The sequence below is a fragment of the Phocoena sinus genome, chromosome 3 (genome assembly GCF_008692025.1).
Source record: "Phocoena sinus isolate mPhoSin1 chromosome 3, mPhoSin1.pri, whole genome shotgun sequence".
NCBI classification, from domain to species: domain Eukaryota; kingdom Metazoa; phylum Chordata; class Mammalia; order Artiodactyla; family Phocoenidae; genus Phocoena; species Phocoena sinus.
Genome location: NC_045765.1, coordinates 17,176,473 through 17,200,084, shown reverse-complemented (window position 1 = coordinate 17,200,084; position 23,612 = coordinate 17,176,473). Strand labels below are relative to the sequence as shown.

At 42.0% G+C, this 23,612-nt stretch overlaps 1 non-coding gene across 1 annotated transcript; it reads left to right on the top strand.

The window, feature by feature from the left end:
* The first annotated feature begins 16,451 nt into the window (after positions 1-16,451).
* LOC116752372 lies at positions 16,452-16,558 on the top strand. The gene has a single exon (XR_004349457.1). It is a non-coding gene; the product is annotated as a U6 spliceosomal RNA (small nuclear RNA).
* Positions 16,559-23,612: the final 7,054 nt, after the last annotated feature.

Here is a 23,612-nt window from a genome sequence, read left to right as displayed (position 1 = left end):
TAGATGGCAAACCACAGAATCGTGAAATATTCAAGTAGTAGGGAATGAGTAAAGTAAAAAAGGTGTTCTCCCCATCCCAAACTCCTGGACCTTCTCCCCAGAGGAAACCACAGTTAAAAGTTCCTATATGTCCATCTACAGATGGGAGAGGGACCTGGGCAGAAAATAGAGGTCTTAAGCATTTGGGTAGGATGTGAAGCCATAGGACTGGGTAGGAGCACCTAAGGAGAGGGTGAAAGTCATGGACACAGGAAGAGAAGGGCAGACTCTGAGGATACCACAGGTGGGGACTTGACAGGCAGGGGACCAAGAGAGGGGGCATATCATGCAGCAGAATTCCAATCAGCTTGTGCATGGCGAGCAAGTCCACAGCAAGTACCCAAGAAACCAGTCTGGGTAAGCAGCAGAAGGACAGACAGAAGACCCCCTGGGAGGATGGTGTTATTTGTCTCTGGTCTGGCTGGTAAAGTGGGAGGAAACACCTCACCCTAGCCTACCCTTGCAGTGGGGGCCCTGCTAAGAACAGACCCAGGTGTGTTGAAGGAGGAGGGGGTCAAATCTTCCTTTCTGAGCTGCTGAGGGCAGAGACCAAGGGTCCTTGGTGTTCTGCTTAAGGTTCACCTTAGTGAGTTCATAGTTGAGTAGAGGTTGTCCTGGATCCTCATTTGGGGTTTTGTATGGGAATTTGAGGATAAGAGGCTGATACTGCGGGAGAAGAAGAGAGTAGACCCAGACCATGGCAAGAGGAGGTGAAAGGAGGATAGATGGCCAGTGAGCTCTGCTCAGAGGGGCTTTTGCAGACAATGCAATTTTGATGCTGCATCCTGTTGTATACAACAGTGGCTCCCCCATTACTCCACCCTCCCCCATTACTCCAAAAGCTGGAGGGGCAGGTTAGCACAGACTAACAAAACGTTTACTGAGTGTGCATTGAGGTCTGGGCACTGTGCTGGGCCCCTGTGAGTTTCAGTGATCCTTAGAGGTTACCTGGTTCCTTTCCTGAAGAAGGGTCTTTTCTAGCCTCCCATCACATGGGAGCCCAGAGATGGCAGCCACTGGCTTACATGCAGGTCCATTGTTGTCTCAGAGGAGTTCAAGTAGGAGAGACATTTTCTCCTAGTGATCAGCCTGTTTCCTGGGCCTGGAATTGCCTGTTCTTCTGAGCCCAGAGGAATAAGTCCCTTGTAGCTTCTTATGGACACAGCTCTCTGGTGTGCCATCCTCTCTTTCCCAAGCCTTCTTTCTTGGTCCCCTTGACTGCTCTGAAGACAGGTTTCAGCTTCTCACTGTCTTGGGCATACTTATCTGGTAGTCCTTATGTTGTATGATAAAGAATTTGTCTGGTTTTTGTCTTGGGTTTCTGGGATGAAGCGTCTAAACTCTTGAAAATTTTCCAAATGACAGGAGAGTCTTTGTTATTAATGGTGGCCCTTGAACCACACCTGAGTTTATGCTAATAAGATGACTCAGGGGACTTCCCTGGTGGCACAGTGGTTAAGAATCTGCCTGCCAATGCAGGGGACATGGATTTGAGCTTTGGTCCGGGAAGATCCCACATGCCACGGAGCAACTAAGCTCATGTGCCACCACTACTGAGCCAACGCTCTGCAACTACTGAAGCCTGCGCACCTAGGGCCTGTGCTCTGCAACAAGAGAAGCCACCACAATGAGAAGCCTGGGCACTGCAACGAAGAGTAGCCCCTGCTTGCCACAACTAGAGAAAGCCCGCATGCAGCAACGAAGACCCAATGCAGCCAAAATAAAAGCAAACAAACAAACAAAAACTTAAAAAAAAAAAAAAGATGACTCAGGATGGGCTGGTCAGGCCAGGAAGACCATGGGATTGGGGCTTTGAGCCATGGGATATTAGCCCAAACTCCCAACCTCTGGGGATGGAAGAGGGGCTGGAGACTGAGTTTAATCACATGGCAAATGATTCAGTCAACCATCCCTATGTAATGAAACCCCAGTAAAAACTCTGGACACTGAAGTTCAGGTGAACTTCCTGGTTGGTGAACACCTTGATGTGACAGGAGGGTGATGTGTCCTGATTCCAGGGGGAAGGCTATGGAAGCTCTGCATCTGAGCCTCTCCCAGACCTTGTTTTATGTGTCTCTTCATTTGGCTGATCCTGATTTGTATCCTTTATAATAAAACTATAAGTCTAGTGCTTTCCTGAGATCTGAGTCATTCTAGTAATTGACTGAAACTGAGGGGCTCATGAGAACCCCCAAATTTGTAGCCAGCTTGTGTCTGAAGTAAGGAAAGGCTTGTGGAATCTGATGCTAGCTCTTGGTGGTTAGCATCAGAACCTAACTGAAGTATTGTACTCTGGCTCAATAATCCCAGTAAAAATGTGGCATTGAGCATGCAAGGGGACAGTAGCCTCTGTTCCTTGGTATGGGAGCCATGTTAGTGTAACCTAGGGTACCCCCAATACCATGGGCTAGGACAGCCAGCCCCCTGTTCCCTCTCACATGAGCTGTGGTCAAGACTGAGTTATTTGGTGATAAAGCTCCTTGGAACACCTGCAGGGGCTCAGGCAGGAGTTTGGCAGCAGCGTAGTTCCAGACCTTCACACTTCTTTTTTGTGGGGGGGCTCACTTTAGCTTTATTTATTTATTTTGAGCTGTTCAGAACATTTATTACTCCAGAAATGATTTCTTTTATGAGTATACACTTAGTGGACTTTTAAAATTAAAAAAAAAAAAGAAAAAACCTTGATTTGCCATAAATAAATGAGAGGTTATAGGGAATTCTCTGGTGGTCCAGAGATTAGGACGTGGTGCTTTCACTGTGGGACCCAGGTTTTTTTTTTTGTTTTTTTATACTGCAGATTCTTATTAGTCATCAATTTTATACACATCAGTGTATACATGTCAATCCCAATCTCCCAGTTCATCACACCACCAACCCCACCCCACCATGGTTTTCCCCACTTGGTGTCCATACATTTGTTCTCTACATCTGTGTCTCAACTTCTGCCCTGCAAACCGGTTCATCTGTACCATTTTTCTAGGTTCCACATACATGCGTTAATATACGATATGTTTTTCTCTTTCTGACTTACTTCACTCTGTATGACAGTCTCTAGATCCATCCACGTCTCAACAGATGACTCAATTTCGTTGTTTTTTATGGCTGAGTAATGTTCCATTGTATATATTTACCACATCTTCTTTATCCATTCATCTGTTGATGGGCATTTAGGTTGCTTCCATGACTTGGCTATTGTAAATAGTGCTGCAATGAACATTGGGGTGCATGTGTCTTTTTGAATTATGGTTTTCTCTGGGTATATGCCCAGTAGTGGGATTGCTGGGTCATATGGTAGTTCTATTTTTAGTTTTTTAAGGAATTTCCATACTGTTCTCCATAGTGGCTGTATCAATTTACATTCCCACCAACAGGGCAAGAGGGTTCCCTTTTCTCCCCACCCTCTCCAACATTTGTTGTTTGTAGATTTTCTGATGATGCGCACTCTAACTGGTGTGAGGTGATACCTCATTATAGTTTTGATTTGCATTTCTCTCATGATTAGTGATGTTGAGCATTCTTTCATGTGTTTGTTGGCAATCTGTATAACTTCTTTGGAGAAATGTCTATTTAGGTCTTCTGCCCATTTTTGGATTGGGTTGTTTGTTTCTTTAATATTGAGCTGCATGAGCAGTTTATATATTTTGGAGACTAATCCTTTGTCTGTTCATTCGTTTGTGAATATTTTCTCCCATTCTGAGGGTTCAGACCTTCACACTTTTTGTCCTAAAAACCATGCAGAACAGTGGAGACCCTGAACTTTCCCCCATCCCCCAATAACAAAACAAAGCTCCACCTTCGGTGAATCTAGGAGACAGAGTGAGGTAGGAGATAGATGGGCCCCTGGGCCAGACAGCTGGTGTTTGTCAGGTGGAGTAAAACTGAAGCTTTGTCCTCACCCAGACACTCCAAGGACAAAGCTAGTGGCAGAAGCTGAGCTCTGCTAAAGTAAAGAGATAAGGTGCCCACCCCTGAGGTCAGGGAAAACTTCCCTGTCTGCACATGTGCAGGAAGGCTCCTTGGGGATCAGAAAGGGAGGTGGCACCACCCCATAATATGTATGGACATACACCCATAGGCCTCTGCAGTGGGATCCATCTTAGAAAAGAGTTGTGCAGGCATTTTGGGGAGGGTCCTAAGACTAGTCAGGTGTGAAAAAAAGAAACAAGATAATTGGCCAAATGTAAAAAAAGACCCAGAAGAACTGTCCTATATAAATGATTTAAATCACCTCTTCATGCACTCCTCATTCAGGATGCTTGCACTCCTCTCCGGGTGTGTATTTCTGCTTTAAATAAATAAACTGTTTCTCTGTGTGCTCTCCCATATGTTGTGCTCTGTCTCTAACAATAAACTTTTTACCTGTTTTGAAGTTTTTGCCTCCTTGAAACATTTTTGCTTTCAAATGGGGTAAGAATCAGGGAACTTTGCTTCTAGCTTCTAGCCCCTGGTGGACTGGCAGCTAGGTTCAATCCCTGAACAGGGAAGTAAGATCCTTCTTCAAGACTACTGTCCCTCCAAGAACAAGAAGAAAGCTCCAAGCCTCAAATTGCATTTAACTGTGGCCAAAAGCTCTCACAGTGGAGCACTAGGACTGGCAGAGAAGCAGGGGGAGTGGGGAAGAGTCTAATGAGCAGGTCCTAGAAAGAGAAGGCCTCACCCTGAGGAGAAGCTGCTGTGATAACGATTGAAAATCAGCTGGAGGAGGTTGAGAGAAGATGTGGATGGGCCTGGAGGAGGCCCAGTTGTGGCCAACCTAGGGATAACTGCTTTGGAAAAAGAGTAGATCTCTGGAAGGCAGGCTCAGTGTCCCTTGGAAACAGCAGCTGCTGGTGAAAGAATTGAAGGAGTTCAGAGGCTGGGAAGGCACCCTTCCTTAGGATTGTTTGCTCTCCTTTTTCCAGTGTCTTTTTTTTTTTTTTTTTAAACATCTTTATTGGGGTATAATTGCTTTACAATGGTGTGTTAGTTTCTGCTTTATAACAGAGTGAATCAGCTGTACATATACATATGTTCCCATATGTCTTCCCTCTTGCATCTCCCTCCCTCCCATTCTCCCCATCCCACCCCTCCAGGCTGTCACAAAGCACCGAGCTAATATCCCTGTGCCTTGCGGATGCTTCCCCCCAGCTATCTACCTTACTACGTTTGTTAGTGTGTATATGTCCATGACTCTCTCTCGCCCTGTCAAAACTCACCCTTCCCCCTCCCCATATCCTCAAGTCCGTTCTCCAGTAGGTCTGCGTCTTTATTCCTGTCTTACCCCTAGGTTCTTCATGACATTTTTTTCCCTTAAATTCCATATATATGTGTTAGCATACGGTATTTGTCTTTTTCTTTTTGACTTACTTCACTCTGTATGACAGACTCTAGGTCTATCCATCTCATTACAAATAGCTCAATTTCATTTCTTTTTAAGGCTGAGTAATATTCCATTGTGTATATGTGCCACATCTTCTTTATCCATTCATCCGATGATGGGCGCTTAGGTTGTTTCCATCTCTGGGCTATTGTAAATAGAGCTGCAATGAACATTTTGGTACATGACTCTTTTTGAATTTTGGTTTTCTCAGGGTATATGCCCAGTAGTGGGATTGCTGGGTCATATGGTAATTCTATTTTTAGTTTTTTAAGGAACCTCCATACTGTTCTCCATAGTGGCTGAACCAATTCACATTCCCACCAGCAGTGCAAGAGTGTCCCCTTTTCTCCACACCCTCTCCAGCATTTATTGTTTATAGATTTTTTGATGATGGCCATTCTGACTGGTGTGAGATGATATCTCATTGTAGTTTTGATTTGCATTTCTCTAATGATTAATGATGTTGAGCATTCTTTCATGTGTTTGTTGGCATTCTGTATATCTTCTTTGGAGAAATGTCTATTTAGGTGTTCTGCCCAGTTTTGGATGGGGTTGTTTGTTTTTTTGTTATTGAGCTGCATGAGCTGCTTGTAAATTTTGGAGATTAATCCTTTGTCAGTTGCTTCATTTGCAAATGTTTTCTCCCATTCTGAGGGTTGTCTTTTGGTCTTGGTTATGGTTTCCTTTGCTGTGCAAAAGCTTTGAAGTTTCATTAGGTCCCATTTGTTTATTTTTGTTTTTATTTCCATTACTCTAGGAGGTGGGTCAGAAAGGATCTTGCTGTGATTTATGTCATAGAGTGTTCTTCCTATGTTTTCCTCTAAGAGTTTGATAGTTTCTGGCCTTACATTTAGGTCTTTAATCCATTTTGAGCTTATTTTTGTGTATGGTGTTAGGGAGTGATCTAATCTCATACTTTTACATGTACCTGTCCAGTTTTCCCAGCACCATTTATTGAAGAGGCTGTCCTTTCTCCACTGTACATTCCTGCCTCCTTTATCAAAGATAAGGTGTCCATATGTGCGTGGGTTTATCTCTGGGCTTTCTATCCTGTTCCACTGATCTATCTTTCTGTTTTTGTGCCAGTACCATACTGTCTTGATTACTGTTGCTTTGTAATATAGTCTGAAGTCAGGGAGCCTGATTCCTCCAGCTCCTTTTTTCGTTCTCAAGATTGCTTTGGCTATTCGGGGTCTTTTGTGTTTCCATACAAATTGCGAAATTTTTTGTTCTAGTTCTGTGAAAAATGCCAGTGGTAGTTTGATAGGGATTGCATTGAATCTGTAGAGTGCTTTGGGTAGTAGAGTCATTTTCACAATGTTGATTCTTCCCATCCAAGAACATGGTATATCTCTCCATCTATTTGTATCATCTTTAATTTCTTTCATCAGTGTCTTATAATTTTCTGCATACAGGTCTTTCGTATCCTTAGGTAGGTTTATTCCTAGATATTTTATTCTTTTTGTTGCAATGGTAAATGGGAGTGTTTTCTTGATTTCACTTTCAGATTTTTCATCATTAGTATATAGGAATGCCAGAGATTTCTGTGCATTAATTTTGTATCCTGCTACTTTACCAAATTCATTGATTAGCTCTAGTAGTTTTCTGGTAGCATCTTTAGGATTCTCTATGTATAGTATCATGTCATCTGCAAACAGTGACAGCTTTACTTCTTCTTGTCCGATTTGGATTCCTTTTATTTCCTTTTCTTCTCTGATTGCTGTGGCTAAAACTTCCAAAACTATGTTGAATAAGAGTGGTGAGAGTGGGCAACCTTGTCTTGTTCCTGATCTTAGTGGAAATTCTTTCAGTTTTTCACCATTGAGGATGATGTTTGCTGTGGGCTTGTCATATATGGCCTTTATTATGTTGAGGAAAGTTCCCTCTATGCCTACTTTCTGGAGGGTTTTTATCATAAATGGGTGTTGAATTTTGTCGAAAGCTTTCTCTGCATCTATTGAGATGATCATATGGTTTTTCTCCTTCAATTTGTTAATATGGTTTATCACATTGATAGATTGGCGTATATCGAAGAATCCTTGCATTCCTGGAATAAACCCCACTTGATCATGGTGTTTGATCCTTTTAATGTGCTGTTGGATTCTGTTTGCTAGTATTTTGTTGAGGATTTTTGCATCTATGTTCATCAGTGATATTGGCCTGTAGTTTTCTTTCTTTGTGACATCCTTGTCTGGTTTTGGTATCAAGGTGATGGTGGCCTCGTAGAAGGAATTTGGGAGTGTTCCTCCCTCTGCTATATTTTGGAAGAGTTTGAGAAGGATAGGTGTTAGCTCTTCTCTAAACGTTTGATAGAATTCACCTGTGAAGCCATCTGGTCCTGGGCTTTTGTTTGTTGGAAGGTTTTTAATCACAGTTTCAATTTCAGTGCTTGTGATTGGTCTGTTCATATTTTCTATTTCTTCCTGATTCAGTCTTGGCAGGTTGTGCATTTCTAAGAATTTGTCCATTTCTTCCAGATTGTCCATTTTATTGGCATAGAGTTGCTTGTAGTAATCTCTCATGATTTTTTTTATTTCTGCAGTGTCAGTTGTTACTTCTCCTTTTTCATTTCTAATTCTATTGATTTGAGTCTTCTCCCTTTTTTTCTTGATGAGTCTGGCTAGTGGTTTATCTATTTTGTTTATCTTCTCAAAGAACCAGCTTTTAGTTTTATTGATCTTTGCTGTCGTTTCCTTCATTTCTTTTTCATTTATTTCTGATCTGATTTTTATGATTTCTTTCCTTCTGCTAGCTTTGGGGTTTTTTTGTTCTTCTTTCTCTAATTGCTTGAGGTGCAAGGTTAGGTTGTTTATTCGAGATGTTTCCTGCTTCTTCAGGTGGGCTTGTATTGCTATAAACTTCCCCCTTAGAACTGCTTTTGCTGCATCCCATAGGTTTTGGGTCGTTGTGTCTCCATTGTCATTTGTTTCTAGGTATTTTTAAATTTCCTCTTTGATTTCTTCAGTGATCACTTCATTATTAAGTAGTGTATTGTTTAGCCTCCATGTGTTTGTATTTTTTACAGATCTTTTCCTGTAATTGATATCTAGTCTCATGGCGTTGTGGTCAGAAAAGATACTTGATACAATTTCAGTTTTCTTAAATTTACCAAGGCTTGATTTGTGACCCAAGATATGATCTATCCTGGAGAATGTTCCATGAGCACTTGAGAAAAATGTGTATTCTGTTGTTTTTGGATGGAGTGTCCTATAAATATCAATTAAGTCCATCTTGTTTAATGTATCATTTAAAGCTTGTGTTTCCTTATTTATTTTCATTTTGGAAGATCTATCCATGGGTGAAAGTGGGGTGTTAAAGTCCCCTACTATGAATGTGTTACTGTCGATCTCCCCTTTTATGGCTGTTAGTATTTGCCTTATGTATTGAGGTGCTCCTATGTTGGGTGCATAAATATTTACAATTGTTATATCTTCTTCTTGGATCGATCCCTTGATCATTATGTAGTGTCCTTCTTTGTCCCTTTTAATAGTCCTTATTTTAAAGTCTATTTTGTCTGATATGAGAATTGCTACTCCAGCTTTCTTTTGGTTTCCATTTGCATGGAATATCTTTTTCCATCCCCTTACTTTCAGTCTGTATGTGTCTCTAGGTCTGAAGTGGGTCTCTTGTAGACAGCATATATAAGGGTCTTGTTTTTGTATCCATTCAGCCAATCTGTGTCTTTTGGTGGGAGCATTTAATCCATTTACATTTAAGGTAATTATCGATATGTATGTTCCTATTCCCATTTTCTATATTGTTTTGGGTTCGCTACTATAGGTCGTTTCCTTCTCTTGTGTTTCTTGTCTAGAGAAGTTCCTTTAGCATTTGTTGTAAAGCTGGTTTGGTGGTGCTGAACTCTCTCAGCTTTTGCTTGTCTGTAAAGGTTTTAATTTCTCCATCAAATGTGAATGAGATCCTTGCTGGGTAGAGTAGTCTTGGTTGCAGGCTTTTCTCCTTCATCACTTTCAGTATGTCCTGCCACTCCCTTCTGGCTTGTAGGGTTTCTGCTGAGAGATCAGCTGTTAACCTTATGGGGATTCCCCTGTGTGTTATTTGTTGTTTTTCCCTTGCTGCTTTTAATATGCTTTCTTTGTATTTAATTTTTGACAGTTTGATTAATATGTGTCTTAGCGTGTTTCTCCTTGTATTTATCCTGTATGGGACTCTCTGTGCTTCCTGGACTTGATTAACTATTTCCTTTCCCATATTAGGGAAGTTTTCAACTATAATCTCTTCAAATATTTTCTCAGTCCCTTTCTTTCTTTCTTCTTCTTCTGGAACCCCTATAATTCGAATGTTGGTGCGTTTCATGTTGTCCCAGAGGTCTCTGAGACTGTCCTCAGTTCTTTTCATTCTTTTTTCTTTATTCTGCTCTGCAGTAGTTATTTCCACTACTTTATCTTCCAGGTCACTTATCCGTTCTTCTGCCTCAGTTATTCTGCTATTGATCCTATCTAGAGTGCTTTTAATTTCATTTATTGCGTTGTTCATCGTTGCCTGTTTCATCTTTAGTTCTTGTAGGTCCTTGTTAACTGTTTCTTGCATTTTGTCCGTTCTACTTCCAAGATTTCGGATCATCCTTACTATCATTATTCTGAATTCTTTTTCAGGTAGATTGCCTATTTCCTCTTCATTTGTTAGGTCTGGTGGGTTTTTATCTTGCTCCTTCATCTGCTGTGTGTTTTTCTGTCTTCTCATTTTGCTTATCTTACTGTGTTTTGGGTCTCCTTTTTGCAGGCTGCACGTTCGTAGTTCCCGTTGTTTTTGATGTCTGTCTCCAGTGGCTAAGGTTGTTTCAGTGGGTTGTGTAGGCTTCCTGGTGGAGGGGACTAGTGCCTGTGTTGTGCTGGATGAGGCTGGATCTTGTCTCTCTAGTGGGCAGGTTCACGTCTGGTGGTGTGTTTTGGGGTGTCTGTGGCCTTATTATGATTTTAGGCAGCCTCTCTGCTAATGGGTGGGGTTGTTTTCCTGTTTTGCTAGTTGTTTGGCATAGGTTGTCCAGCACTGTGGCTTGCTGGTCGTTGAGTGAAGCTGGGTGCTGGTGTTAAGATGGAGGTCTCTGGGAGATTTCCACCGTTTAATATTATGTGGAGCTGGGAGGTCTGTTGTGGACCAGTGTCCTGAAGTTGGCTCTCCTACCTCAGAGGCAGAGCCCTGACTCCTGGGCTGGAGCACCAAGAGCCTTTCATCCACACGGCTCAGAATAAAAGGGAGAAAAAGTAGAGAGAATTAGTAGAAATACGAGGAAAGAAAGAGGGAAAGGAGGAAAGGAAGGAAGAAATAAGCAAAGAAGGAAAGAAAGGAGGGAGGGAGGGAGGGAGGAAGGAAGGAAGGAAGGAGGGAAAGAAGGAAAAAAGACAGAAAGAAAAAGGATACAGTAAAAATAAAATAAAGTATAATATAGTTATTGAATTAAAAAATATTTAGAAAAAAAAAAAAAGGGACGGATAGAACCTTAGGACAAATGTTGGAAGCAAAGCTATACAGAGAAAATCTTACACAGAAGCATACACATACACCTTCACAAAAAGAGGTAAAGGGGGAAAAATCATAAATCTTGCTCTCAGAGACCACCTCCTCAACCTGGGGTGATTCGTTGTCTAAAGGAGGGAAGGAAGGAAGGGAAGAAAGAAAGAACGAAGGTAAAGTATAATAAAGTTATTACAATTAAACTTAATTATTAAGAAAAAGAATTTCTAAAAAAAATCATGGACGGATAGAGCCCTAGGACAAATGGTGGAAGCAAGAGTATACAGACAAGATCTCACACAGAAGCATACACGTACACATTCACAAAAAGAGGAAAAGGGAAAAAAATCATAGATCTCGCTCCTAAATTCCACCTCTTCAATTTGGGATCACTCCCTGTCTATTCAGGTATTCCACAGATGCGGGGTACAGCAAGTTGGTTGTGGAGCTTTAATCCGCTGCTTCTGTGGCTGCTGGGAGAGATTTCCCTTTCTCTTCTTTGTTCTCACAGCTCACAGGAGCTCAGCTTTGGATTTGGCCCTGCCTCTGCGTGTGGGTCGCTGGAGGGCGTCTGTTTTATCGCTCAGACAGGACGGGGATAAAGGAGCCGCTGATTCAGGGGCTCCGGCTCACTCAGGCCGGGGGTTGGGGGATGGGGGAAGGAGGGGCACTGCGTGCGGGGCGGGCCTGCGGTGGCAGAGGCGGCGTGACGTTGTGGCAGAGGCCAGCGTGAAGTTGCACCAGCCTGAGGCCCGCCGTGCGTTGTCCCAGAGAAGTTGTCCCTGGATCCCGGGAACCTGGCAGTGGCGGGCTGCACAGGCTCCGCGGAAGAGGGGTGTGGAGAGTGACCTGTGCTCGCACACAGGCCCCTTGGTGGCGGCAGCAGCAGCCTTAGCGTCTCCCGCCCGTCTCTGGGGTTTGCGCTTTCAGCCGCGGCTCGCGCCCGTCTCTGGCGTTCGTGCTTTTCGCCGCGGCTCGCGCCCGTCTCTGGGGTTCGCGCTTTTAGCCGCGGCTCGCGCCCGTGTCTGGGGTTCGCGCTTTTAACCCGGCTCGCGCCCGTCTCTGGAGATCCTTTAAGCAGCGCTCTTAAATCCCTCTCCTCGCTCACCAGGAAACAAAGAGGGAAGAAAAAGTCTCTTGCCTCTTCGGCAGGTGCAGGCTTTTCCCCGAACTCCCTCCCGGCTAGTCGTGGTGCACTAACCCCTTCAGGCTATGTTCAAGCCGCCAACCCCAGTCCTCTCCCTGAGCTCCGTCCAAAACCAAAACCCGAGCCTCAGCTCGCAGCCCCGCCCGGCCCGGCGGGTGAGCAGACAAGCCTCTCGGGTTAGTGAGTGCCGGTCGGCACCGATCGTCTGTGCAGGAATCTCCCCGCTTTGCCCTCCGCACCCGTCGCTGTGCACTACTCCGCGGTCCCGAAACTCCCCACGCCGCCTCCCGCAGTCTCCGCCCGCGGAGGGGCTTCCCAGTGTGTGGAAACTTTTCCTCCTTCACAGCTCCCTCCCACTGGTGCAGGTGCCGTCCTTATTCTTTTGTCTCTGTTTTTTCTTTTTTTCTTTTGCCCTACCCAGGTACGTGGGGAGTTTCTTGCCTTTTGGGAGGTCTGAGGTCTTCTGCCAGCCTTCAGTAGGAGTTCTGTAGGAGTTGTTCCACGTGTGGATGTATTTCTGGTGTATCCGTGGGGAGGAAGGCGATCTCCGCGTCTTACTCTTCCGCCATCTTCAAGGTCCCTCCTTTCCAGTGTCTTAATGTAAACCATTAGGTTACTGATTTTAGATCTTTCTTCTTTCTTAATACAGACAGTAATAGCTATAAATTTCCCTCTAGGCACGCTTTAGCTGCATACCATAAGTTGTGGTATGTTGTGTCTTCATTTTTATTCATCTCAAAGTACTTTCTGATTTTACTTTCAATTCCTTCTTTGACCCATTGTTTATCTGGGAGTGTGTTGTTTAGTTGTATTTGTGAGCTTGGGGGAGCCCTTCTAGTCTGGTGGCCTGGCTCTGCAGAGATATAGGTGAAAGAAACTGTCCTCTGTAGTCACAGAGGAGGGAGCCCTGGAGCCATGTCCCTCAATCCCACTAACACCCAGGACTCCCCTGATAATAGCTACTCCAAGAAAATAGAACTTACCTAAATATCAGCAACATAATAGGTATTGCAGCACATTCATAAGAATACCATAAGAAAAATCCTGAAAAGGGACAACAGAATTATTCTGCAGATGAAGAAAATACATCAGAAAAAATGCTGCTAAAGGAGGGGGAAAATTGTACCCTGACCGTACAACGTATATTAATAATAATAACAATACCTCAGTGAAGTATTTGCAGCTTTGAAGAAAGACAGCAAAGCAGAAATTTAAGACCTTAGGAAAGAAAAAGCCAAACAAGAGGAGGTGATGGGCCGATAGTCAGTGGACATTAGGGCCTGGTAGAAGTTAGGAGAGAAGCAGAAGAAAATACAAAATCACAAATGAACACAAAATTTAAAGGAGCTCAAAAGAGAATAGAGCAGAAAGCATGATAAGACATATAGAGGTTATCAATGAGGAAAGAACTTGAAACAGAAATAAAGTGATAAAACAGAGTAGAGAATCAGTACAAACTGTGAAAGACTTTGAAATGGGCCAAAAGAATGACTGGGCATCTTCAATGGAAAACTATGCTTTGGAGTGGGATAGAAAACTAAGCACTACCTTCTGGATTATTCCCGCATGTTCTGCGCCTTTCATTGTCTTTGTGCTATTTTATAATTTTGTAAATTAAAGATAACCAATAGCAATGCAAATGATTTTAATCTGTACATATGCAAATTAATTCTTTATGATGGAAGGAACAATTGACGCCCCATTTTGGTAGGCAGAATAATGCCCCCCCCAAATGTTCATGTCCTAATCCTTGTAACCTGTGAATGTGTTACTTTCCATGGCCAAAGTGGTTTTGCAGATGTGATAAGTTAATGATCTTGAGATGAGGAGAGTCTCCTGAATTATCCAGGAGGGCCCAATGTAATCATAAGGGTCGTTTTGACTGGTCAGTGTTAGAGAAGGAGACATGACAATAGAAGCTGAGGTTGGAGTGATGCACAGGCCTGAGCCAAAGAATGAAGGAAACCTGGAAAAGGCAGGAAATAGATTCTCCCCTAGAGCCTCCAGAGGGAAACAGACCTGTCCACCCATTTTAGACTTCTTGACCTCTGGACTTGTAAGATAATAAATTTGTTGTTCTAAGCCAGTAAATTTATGATAGCAGCAGTAAAAAACTAATACATACACCCCTAAAAGGTCAATTTTATATCTATTTGTAGATTCATTTCAGGCTCTATGTATGTCTCTGTCCTTTGAATTCTCCTTTAAACTGCTTGCAGCATCTTATTGATTTTATCATTAATCAATGAGTTAAATTAAATATTTAAATGTATTTATTTTATATTTTTATGAATTCATCATTTCAGTCTTTTAAAAAAGTTATTTTTGACAGTGTTGCCAAGACCATTCATTTGGGGAAAGGGGTCTTTTCAGTAGTGTTGCAAAATGGTGCTGGGAAAATTGGATATCAGCATGAAAAAGAATGAACTCTACCCTTATCTAACATATGCAAAATTTAAGTCAAAATGGATAAAAGACCTAAATGTAAGAACTAAAACTATAAAACTCTTATTTATTTTTTTGGCTGTGTGGCTTGTGGGATCTCAGTTCCCCAACCAGGAATTGAACCTGGGTCACAACAGTGAAAGCACAGAATCCTAACCACTAGACCACCAGGGAACTCCCAACTATAAAACTCTTAGATGAAAACATAGGGGAAATTTTCATGACATTGTATTTGGTAATGATTTCTTGGACATGAGACCAAAGGGACAGGCAACAAAAGAAAAAAATGGACAAATTAGATTTCATCAGAATTAAAAACTTTTATGCATCAAAGGATACCACCAACAAAGTTAAAAAGTAATGGGATGGGAAAAAATATTTGCAAACACCGGTTTGATAAAAGATTGATATCCAGAACGTATGGATAACTCCTAAAATTCAGTAACAAACCCCCCAAACAACCCAATTCAAAAATAAGCAAAAGACTTGAATAGACATTTATCCAAAGAAGATATATAAATGACCAGTAAGCACATGGAAAGATGCTTAATATCAGTAATCATAAGGGAAATGCAAATAAAAATCACAATGAGATATCACTTTACACCTATTAGAATGGCTATGATCGAAAAAACAGAAAATAAGTGTTAGTATGGACATGGAGAAAATACAACCCTTGTACATTGCCAGTCGGAATGTAAAATACATTTGACGATATTAAAACAGTCTTCCAGTCTGCTTCTGGAAAGATGGAGTAGATATAATTTTCCCTATTCCTCCTGCTAAGTGCAACTAAAACTCCTGGAAGTTATTTATAAAACAGATGTAAGAAGACTCTGAAAGGTAGAGAGATAAAAGCAGACTGACTAAAAGACTCAACAAAGCCTGCTCTCTGTGGCCAAAGGACCAGAAAGAGACAGCCTAGCAAGACAGAAAACTTTTAGACAATAACCACTTTACTTCAGCCAAACTCCACAGAAAAGAAATGATGGCCTCACCCCCATCTCCATCGTTAAAGGCTGTGAAGAAAGCCTAGACTTCATTCTTGCCAAGCTGTAATGAGATAGCTCGATCTATGCCGCCATCAGAAGCTTGGTGGCAGAGAAGGCCAAATGAGGAGCCAGGACTTCTATCCTTGTTGGGTGAAAACAAAGCATTGCCACCCCAACACCCTGCTTGTCAGTGGAGACCACATGGGGAGCCTGGACTTCCACCTCCATTTCAGCAGTAACAGGGCACACCTTTGCCTCCTTGTTGGGGTGTTGTCAGAGGAGGCCTGAGGGAGGGTCAGGAATTTAACAATTGCTCAGCAGTAATGAGGCCGCCTCCTCAAGGGGATCAGATGTGGATTGCAGTAATGAGGTACTCCTTGCCCTCCTGGCAGGGTGGTTCATTGGAGGCTTAGTAAGGAGCTTGAACTCCCATCCCTGCCCAGCAATAACAAGGAGCCCCTTCTCCAACCTGGGTGTCAATGGAGGCTGAGTGGAGAACCTGAACTTTTACCCCACTTGGTATTAATAAGGCAGCATTCCCTTCCCCACTGGAGTAGTGTCAGAGGCATTGGCTAAAATACAATATTTAAGTAAGATCCAGAGCCCTATAGCATAATCACCAAAACATCCAAGTTTCAACAGAAAATCATTCATCACACCAAGAAACAATAAGATCTCAACACGAGTCAGAAAAGACAATCAACAGACACCAACACCAAGATGACATGGATGTTAGAATTATCTGACAAGAAATTTAAAGCAGCCTTCATAAAAGTGCTGCAGTGTGCAAATTATGAATATGCTTGAAACAAATGAGAAAATAGGAAGCCTCAGCAAAGAAATAGAAGATATAAAGGAGAACTAAATGCAAAATTTTATAACTAAAATGTACAATAACAGCAACAACAAAAACCTCAATGGATGGGTTTAATAGCAGATTGGAGAGGATAGGGGAAAGAATCAATTAAATCAATTAACTTAAAGATAGAATGATATGGTGCTCGCTTCAGCAACACACATACTAAAATTGGAATGATACAGGGAAGGTTAGCATGGCCCCTGTGCAAGGATGCCGTGCAAATTCATGAAGTGCTCCATATTAAAAAAGAAAGATAGAAAGATATATATTACCCAATTGAAATAACAGAGAAAATACAGAGCGATAAAAAAGAACAGAGCTTCAGGGACATGTGGGTCTATAACAAAGGTCTAACATGTATGTCATCAGGGTCCCAGGAGAGGAGAAGGCATGGGACTGAAAAGTATTTGAAGAAATAATGGCTGAAAAACCCCCAAACTTGGTAAAAAACATACGTCTAGATGTAAGAAACAACTTTAAATAAGATAAATCTGAAGAAAGCCATGTCAATACACAGCAGAGTCAAACACCTGAAAAATAAAGACAAATAAAAAATCTTGAAAGTAGCTAGAGAGAAACAATATATTACCTGTGGAGAAAAACAACTCAAATTACAGCAGATTTCTCACCAGAAACCACGGAGACTAGAAGAAAGTGGTACAATATTTTTCAAGAGCTGAAAAAAAATGACTGTCAACCCAGAATTCTGTCAACCCGATGAAAATATGCTTCAGGAGTAGAGGGATAATCAAGATATTCTCAGACGAAGGAAAACTAAGAGAATTTGTTGCCAGCAGACCTAACATAAAAAAATGGCTAAGGAAGTTCCCCAAACAGAAAGAAAATGAAAAATGGTGGAATCTTGGAACATCAAAAAAGAAGAACAATGGAAAGAGCAAAAATATAGATAAATACAATAGACTTTCCTTCTTGATTTTTCCAAATTAGTTTTGATGGTTGAAGTAAAAATTATAACACTGTCTAATGTGGGTGTCAATATATATAGAGGTAACATTTAAGACAACTATAAATGGTAGAGGGTAAAGGGACTTTAAAGGAGGTAAGGTTTCTTTCACTCAAACTGGTAAAATAGCAATACCATTAGACTGTGATAAATTATGTATATATAATGTAATACTTACAACAACCACCAAAGGGCTCTACTTTCATTCAAAGATACATTCAAAAACATCAGAGGGCTTCCCTGGTGGTGCAGTGGTTGGGAGTCTGCCTGCCGATGCAGGGGACACGGGTTCATGCCCTGGTTCTGGGGGGATCCTACGTGCAGTGGAACGGCTGGGCCCGTGAGCCATGGCCGCTGAGTCTATGCATCCGGAGCCTGTGCGCCGCAACGGGAGAGGCCACAACAGTGTGAGGCCTGCGTACCGCAAAAAAAAAAAAAAAAAAAAAAAAAAAAGAAAAGAGGGAAAGTCTCAGATCAAGTCTAAGTTTTCACTCAAGAACTTAGAAAAAGAATCCAAAGCAAGCAGAATGAAGGAAATAATAGAGATAAGACCTGAAATTAGTGAAACTGAAAAGAAAAAAACAACAGAAGAAATCAATTAACAAAAAGCTAGTTCTTTGAAATGATCAATAAAATTGACAAAGCACTGGCAAGGCTGACAAAGAAAAAAGAGAGATGACACATATTACTAATATCAGGAATAAAACAGACCCTGCGGACATTGAAAGAATGAAAGGGGAATACTATGAACAACTGTAAATACATACATTTGACAATTTACATGAAATGGACCACTTCCTTGAAAACACAAATTCCATACTCACCCAATATTAAATAGTTAATTGAATTAACTCTATCACTATTAACAAAATTTAGTTCATAATTAAAAAACTACCCCGAAGGGAATCTCTAGGACCATGATTTCACTCCTGAATTCTATCAAACATTTAAAGAAGAATTAACACCAATTTTACACAATCTCTTCCAGAAAACAGAGGAGGAAAGAATACTTCCCAACTCATTTAATGAAGTCAGTATTACCCTGATAACAAAAACAAAGACAATGCCAAAAAAAAATAGAAAAGAAAAAAAAAAGAAAATGAAAAAGAAAAACGTACAGACTAGTGTATATATCCTTCACGCATATAGACATAATGTATATATCCCTCATGCATATAGATGCAAAAATTCTTTTTTCTCTGCTAATTTAGTTTTATTTTACAATTTCAGTTTTATTGAGGCATAACTGACATATAGAATTGTAAGATATTTCAAAAATTCTTAACAAAATATTAGCAAAGAGATTTCAGCAATATATAAAAACAATTATACACCATGATCATATAAAGTTTGTTCTAAGGATGCAAGGTTGGTTCAACATTCCAAAATCAATTAATGTAATCTACTATATCAACAAAATCACAAGATTGTATCAATTGATATAGAAAAGCATTTGACACATTTCAACATCTATTCATGATAAAAACTCCTAGGTAACTAGGAATAGAGGAGAACTTCTTCAATTTGAAAGAGAACATTTACAAAAAACCTGTAGCTAACATCGTACTTAGTGGTGAAAGATTAGATCCTTTCCCCTTAAGATCAGGAACAAGGCAAAGATGTCTGCTCTCACTGCTGCTATTCAACATAGTATCAGCAATTCTATCTACTAAGTGAAAAAGCAAGGTGCAAGATAGTGTGTAAATTATGTTATCTTTCTGTAAGGAAAGTATGGAAAACAGGAATAAATATATTTGCATTTCCTTATGTTTGCATAAAGAAATACAGAAAAAATAAATAGAAAACTAATGAAATGATTACCTATAAAGAGGGTGTGGGAGTTAGAATTCTCTGTGTATATTTTTATACTTATTTTATACCACTTAATGTTCTTTTGATTTTTGAACCAATGTAAACATTCAACATATTAAAAGCCAATTCAGGTGGTAAGGAGGGAGTGGGAATGGGGAATGACTATTGATGTGAATGGGGTTTCTCTTAATGATATTGAAAATGTTCTAAAATTAGATGGTGGAGATGGTTGCACAGCTCTGTGAATATGCTAAAACCACAGAACTCTACACTTTAAATGGTGAATTTTATGGTATATGAAATATATCCTGATAAAGTTGGAAAAAAAGGGCACACATGCACACCAAAAATTTCAGAAATGAAGAGGAGATAGACTCAAGATAAAGCAAAGACAACAGGAAAATAACATGGAAGATTTGATGCCGTTAAATCCAGAACTTTCTAAAAACATCTAGAAAATACAATTAAACAGCACTGGCTCAAGGAGGAAGAAAAAAACCCTAATAATATTTAAAGAAACTAGATTATTAGTAAACAATACTTTGTAAATGAAACAACAGACTGAGGTAAGTTTAATAAAAGTTTTAAGGAGAAGATCATTTCAGGGTTATATAGAATCTGGAAAAAAATACTCTCCAATTCAAATTTTAATACTAAAATAACCGAGATACTAAAACTAGACAAAATTAGAAGAAAAGTAACTCATAGGCCAATCTACTCCTGAACATGGATGCAAAACCCTTCTAAGTAAAATATCAGCAAACTGAACCAAAGCAATATATATATTAATATAAGCATGTCAAGGTTGTAATATTCCAGAAACTCAATGTTGAGTTAGAAAGTCTACTAGTGAATTCAACACATTAATAGGCTGAGGGAGAAAATAGCAAATGATATTCTCAATACATGCACACAAAGAATTTGATAAAATTCAAGAGCTGCTCATGATTAAAAAGAAACAAAACCCTGGGCTTCCCTGGTCACGCGGTGGTTAAGAATCCACCTGCCAATGCAGGGGACACAGGTTTGAGCCCTGGTCCAGGGAGATCCCACATGCCACAGAGCAACTAAGCCCGTGCACCACAACTACTGAGCCTGAGCTCTAGAGCCCGTGAGCCACAACTACTGAAGCCCACGTGCCTAGGGCCTGTACTCCGCAACAGGAGAGGCCGCGGTGGTAAGGAGCCCGTGCACCACAGCGAGGGATAGCCCCCGCTCAGCAACTTGAGGAAGCCCATGGACAACAACGAAGACCCAACACAGCCAAAAATAAATAAATAAATAAATAGATTAAAAAAAAAAAACAAAACCCGAATGAACTTTTGGCAAATTAGAAATAGAAGAAGCTATATACTATATGGCAAACATTACACTCCAGGGTGAAATGCTAGAGGTAGTTCTTAGCCAATCAGGAATAAGATTGGATACCCAGTGTGCTCTTTCCATCCGGTATTGTCCTATAGGTCCCAGACAGTGCAGACAAAGAAGAAAAAGAAATTCAACATAAAGGATTAGAAAAAGGAAACCAAATAGTAATTATTGTCTGATGATATGCTTGTATAAATAGACCCCCTCCCTCCATTTAGAGACAGAAGACTGGAATTAATAAGGTAGTTTAGCAAGTTGCTGGATATATAATCAATAAACAAAAATCAATTGTCTTTGTATATACTGCAAAAAACAATGAAAATAAGTAAATCTACTAAGGCAACAAAAATATGGGGTGGTTAACAATAAAGTCACAAATATTTTGCAAGGGACTTTTAAATGTCACAGTTCCAACAGCCTTGGGTCCAACCCAAGCATGGCAATGGAGGAGAGAAAAGGTGGAGTCTGGGGCTGTCACCTCAGACACAGTCTTCTGCTGTGGGATTTTCTGGTACCAGCCTCCAAGATAGAGTCAGAATGTCTTGAGTTAAAGAGAATATTAAGTAGAGCAGCGGTCCCCAACATTTTTGGCACCAGGAGCCAGTTTTGTGGAAGACAATTTTTCCACAGACCTGGTGGCGGGGGGATATGATGGTTCAGGCGGTAATGCGAGTGATGGAGAGCGGCAGATGAAGCTTCGCTTACTCGCCCGCCGCTCACCTCCTGCTGCGCAGCTGGTTTCTAACAGGCTGTGGACCGGTATGGGGGTTGGGGATCCCTGAAATAGAGGGCGAAGGAAGCTGCCCAGCAGCGACTATCCTAAAAGCTTCATCCTGCTTTCCCCTAGTTGCAGCTGGTGGCGTTGACCCAGCAGGGGCATCTCCAATCCCACCTAGACCACTCACCCTCCCCAGATGTGCCTGCCGGGCCCAAGGGGAACAAAGGGCTTTGGCGGCCGGCCTGGTATGTTCCAGCCTCAAGCTTCCATACATATTTTTAAGATAAATTTAATTTTGTGAATAGGTAATACATTTGTATTGTTAACCAAACCAAACTAAAAAACCTTGGTGATGGGTTACAGATGGGACACAGAGCTTGGAGCAGGAAGCAGCTTATTTGGAGTGAGCATCACTGGCTGTCTCAGGGCTGCTGTCCCAGCATCCCTTTCCTTTGTAGCTATCTTCTGCCTCTTTCTCTCACTCTTCCCTTTATCCTTTGACTCTGTCTCCTGTAAAAACTGCATTCTCTGGCAACCTCCTAGAGGAAGGAAGAACAAAGACAGCGTTTCCTTAAACTGCTCTTACACCTGAGAAGACAGCCCAGCTCCTCCTGTTCCCTGGGCCTGATGTGACCAAGAGATAGGTGATGGGTCTAGCTAACCTCCAGGGCAGATTTCTCCTTGTGTTCCTGACCCCAGTCCCACCCCGTGAGCCATTATTGCCTTCCCTACATGGGGGGACAGGCAATGGCCAACCGTGGGAGCACGACTAGCCCGTCAGGGTTGTCTACACCAGAGATGTGGGGGACTCCAGAATGGAGGTAGTTGATCTTCTTTGGTTGCTGGAGTGCAGGTGAGGGAAGCCACCATGAGGGGTGTAGTCCTGGTTTAGGGGTAGATGGGGAGGGGCATTTTGGTCCAACAGCAGCACTGCAAAGGCATGAAGGCAAAGTGTGCTTGGGGCCCACATTTCAGACAGGGTTCAAAGCCTTCCTGGTCAGGAATGCACTGCCTGGCCGGCACAGACAGAAGAGGACTACTGCACTCACAGTGTTTCCTTTCCACGTGTGCTCCCTCCTGGGGACCTGGGAGGGACTGGGGAGGAGGCCTGTATGGGTGGCTGAAAGGCCAGGGTCCCAGGATAAGGAGAGCCTGAGAGCAGAGATCTGGCAGAAAACGAGGAGCCTCCTCCCCCCAGTCACTTGAATCCTGTTTGGGACCCTGGGCAGAGGTGGCAGCTAGTTGTCACCGTGGTCTTGGGACTGAGCCTGGAGCAGGGCTGGGGGCTTTGCTCACCCAGTGCCCTGACCTTGTGTGGCTCAGTGAGTTTCTGAAATATATGCCAACTGCCCATTAAAAGCACCCCAAATTGTCCGGAGCAAGATGGTGGTATGTTGTGATAATAGTCTCAAATTTCTGGAGTGGGCAGTGGCCTTGGGTTGTTGGCCTTGTCATTCCAAGGACAGGGAGAGGGGTTGTTCCTCTGGGTAGTGATGGATTAATGACAAACCTTAGGAGTCTGGGTGTCCTTGCCCTTTAAATCAAGCCCCAACATAGAATTTAGCATTTTCATTCTGATTGGAATTTAGGGCTTATTACTGCCACTAGAACCATCCCAGAGAGTGTGGCTTAAATGTCAAGATATATTTTTCAGGTGCATAAGACACCAAAGATCACAGCTGTCTGGAAGAGTGAATTTTAATTAGCAAAGGGATCCCATAAAATCTCACCAGCCCTGATGAAACAGCCATGCCAGGCTTTGTTCAGCCCCGGTATTTATTACATACTCAGATGGCTGGTGATAGTATCCAAAGGACCTCGGGACTGTGTTAGTGGGAACCGGTTTTAACTTTCAAACCTTATCTGTCAAGTCCCTTATGCCAAATACCTCTGGAGAAAGAAAGAGGGCTGCATAAAGGCACTCTATGAATACCTAATAGTGTAGTGTTGCCCCTAGGGTCTTCCACGCACTGTGCTTCCTTAGCAGTTAATTTATATGGTCTAGAAAGAATTTGTTCTTTGAGGGCTTGTGGAGCCACTCACATTTGGAAAGGAGCCCTGTTACTAGTTCTTACTTCATTTTCCCTCACACCTGCTTTCTCTACTCCCAGTCTTTGAGTCCTCAGCACTGCCAGAGAAAGCCAAGGGTGTCCCCTCCTTTGATGCCAGCAAAGACTCATCCAGTTCAGTGACAGTCCAGCCAGCCCTGCCCTGGTAGCTGGGTACTCAGAGATGAGTGGGGATGTCTTATTGCTTTGAAGAACTCACAGTCTCCTGATGTGTAAGCAAGCCGACTGTGACACTGAGTGACAAGGTACCCTGGCTACAGTGTGACTGAGGTAGGCGGTGAACACAGAAGAAAACTGAGGAAGGTGTGTGAGTGTGTGTGTTGGGAAGGTGGTGAACTCACTAAGTAAGAGCTAGGTTTTACAAGATG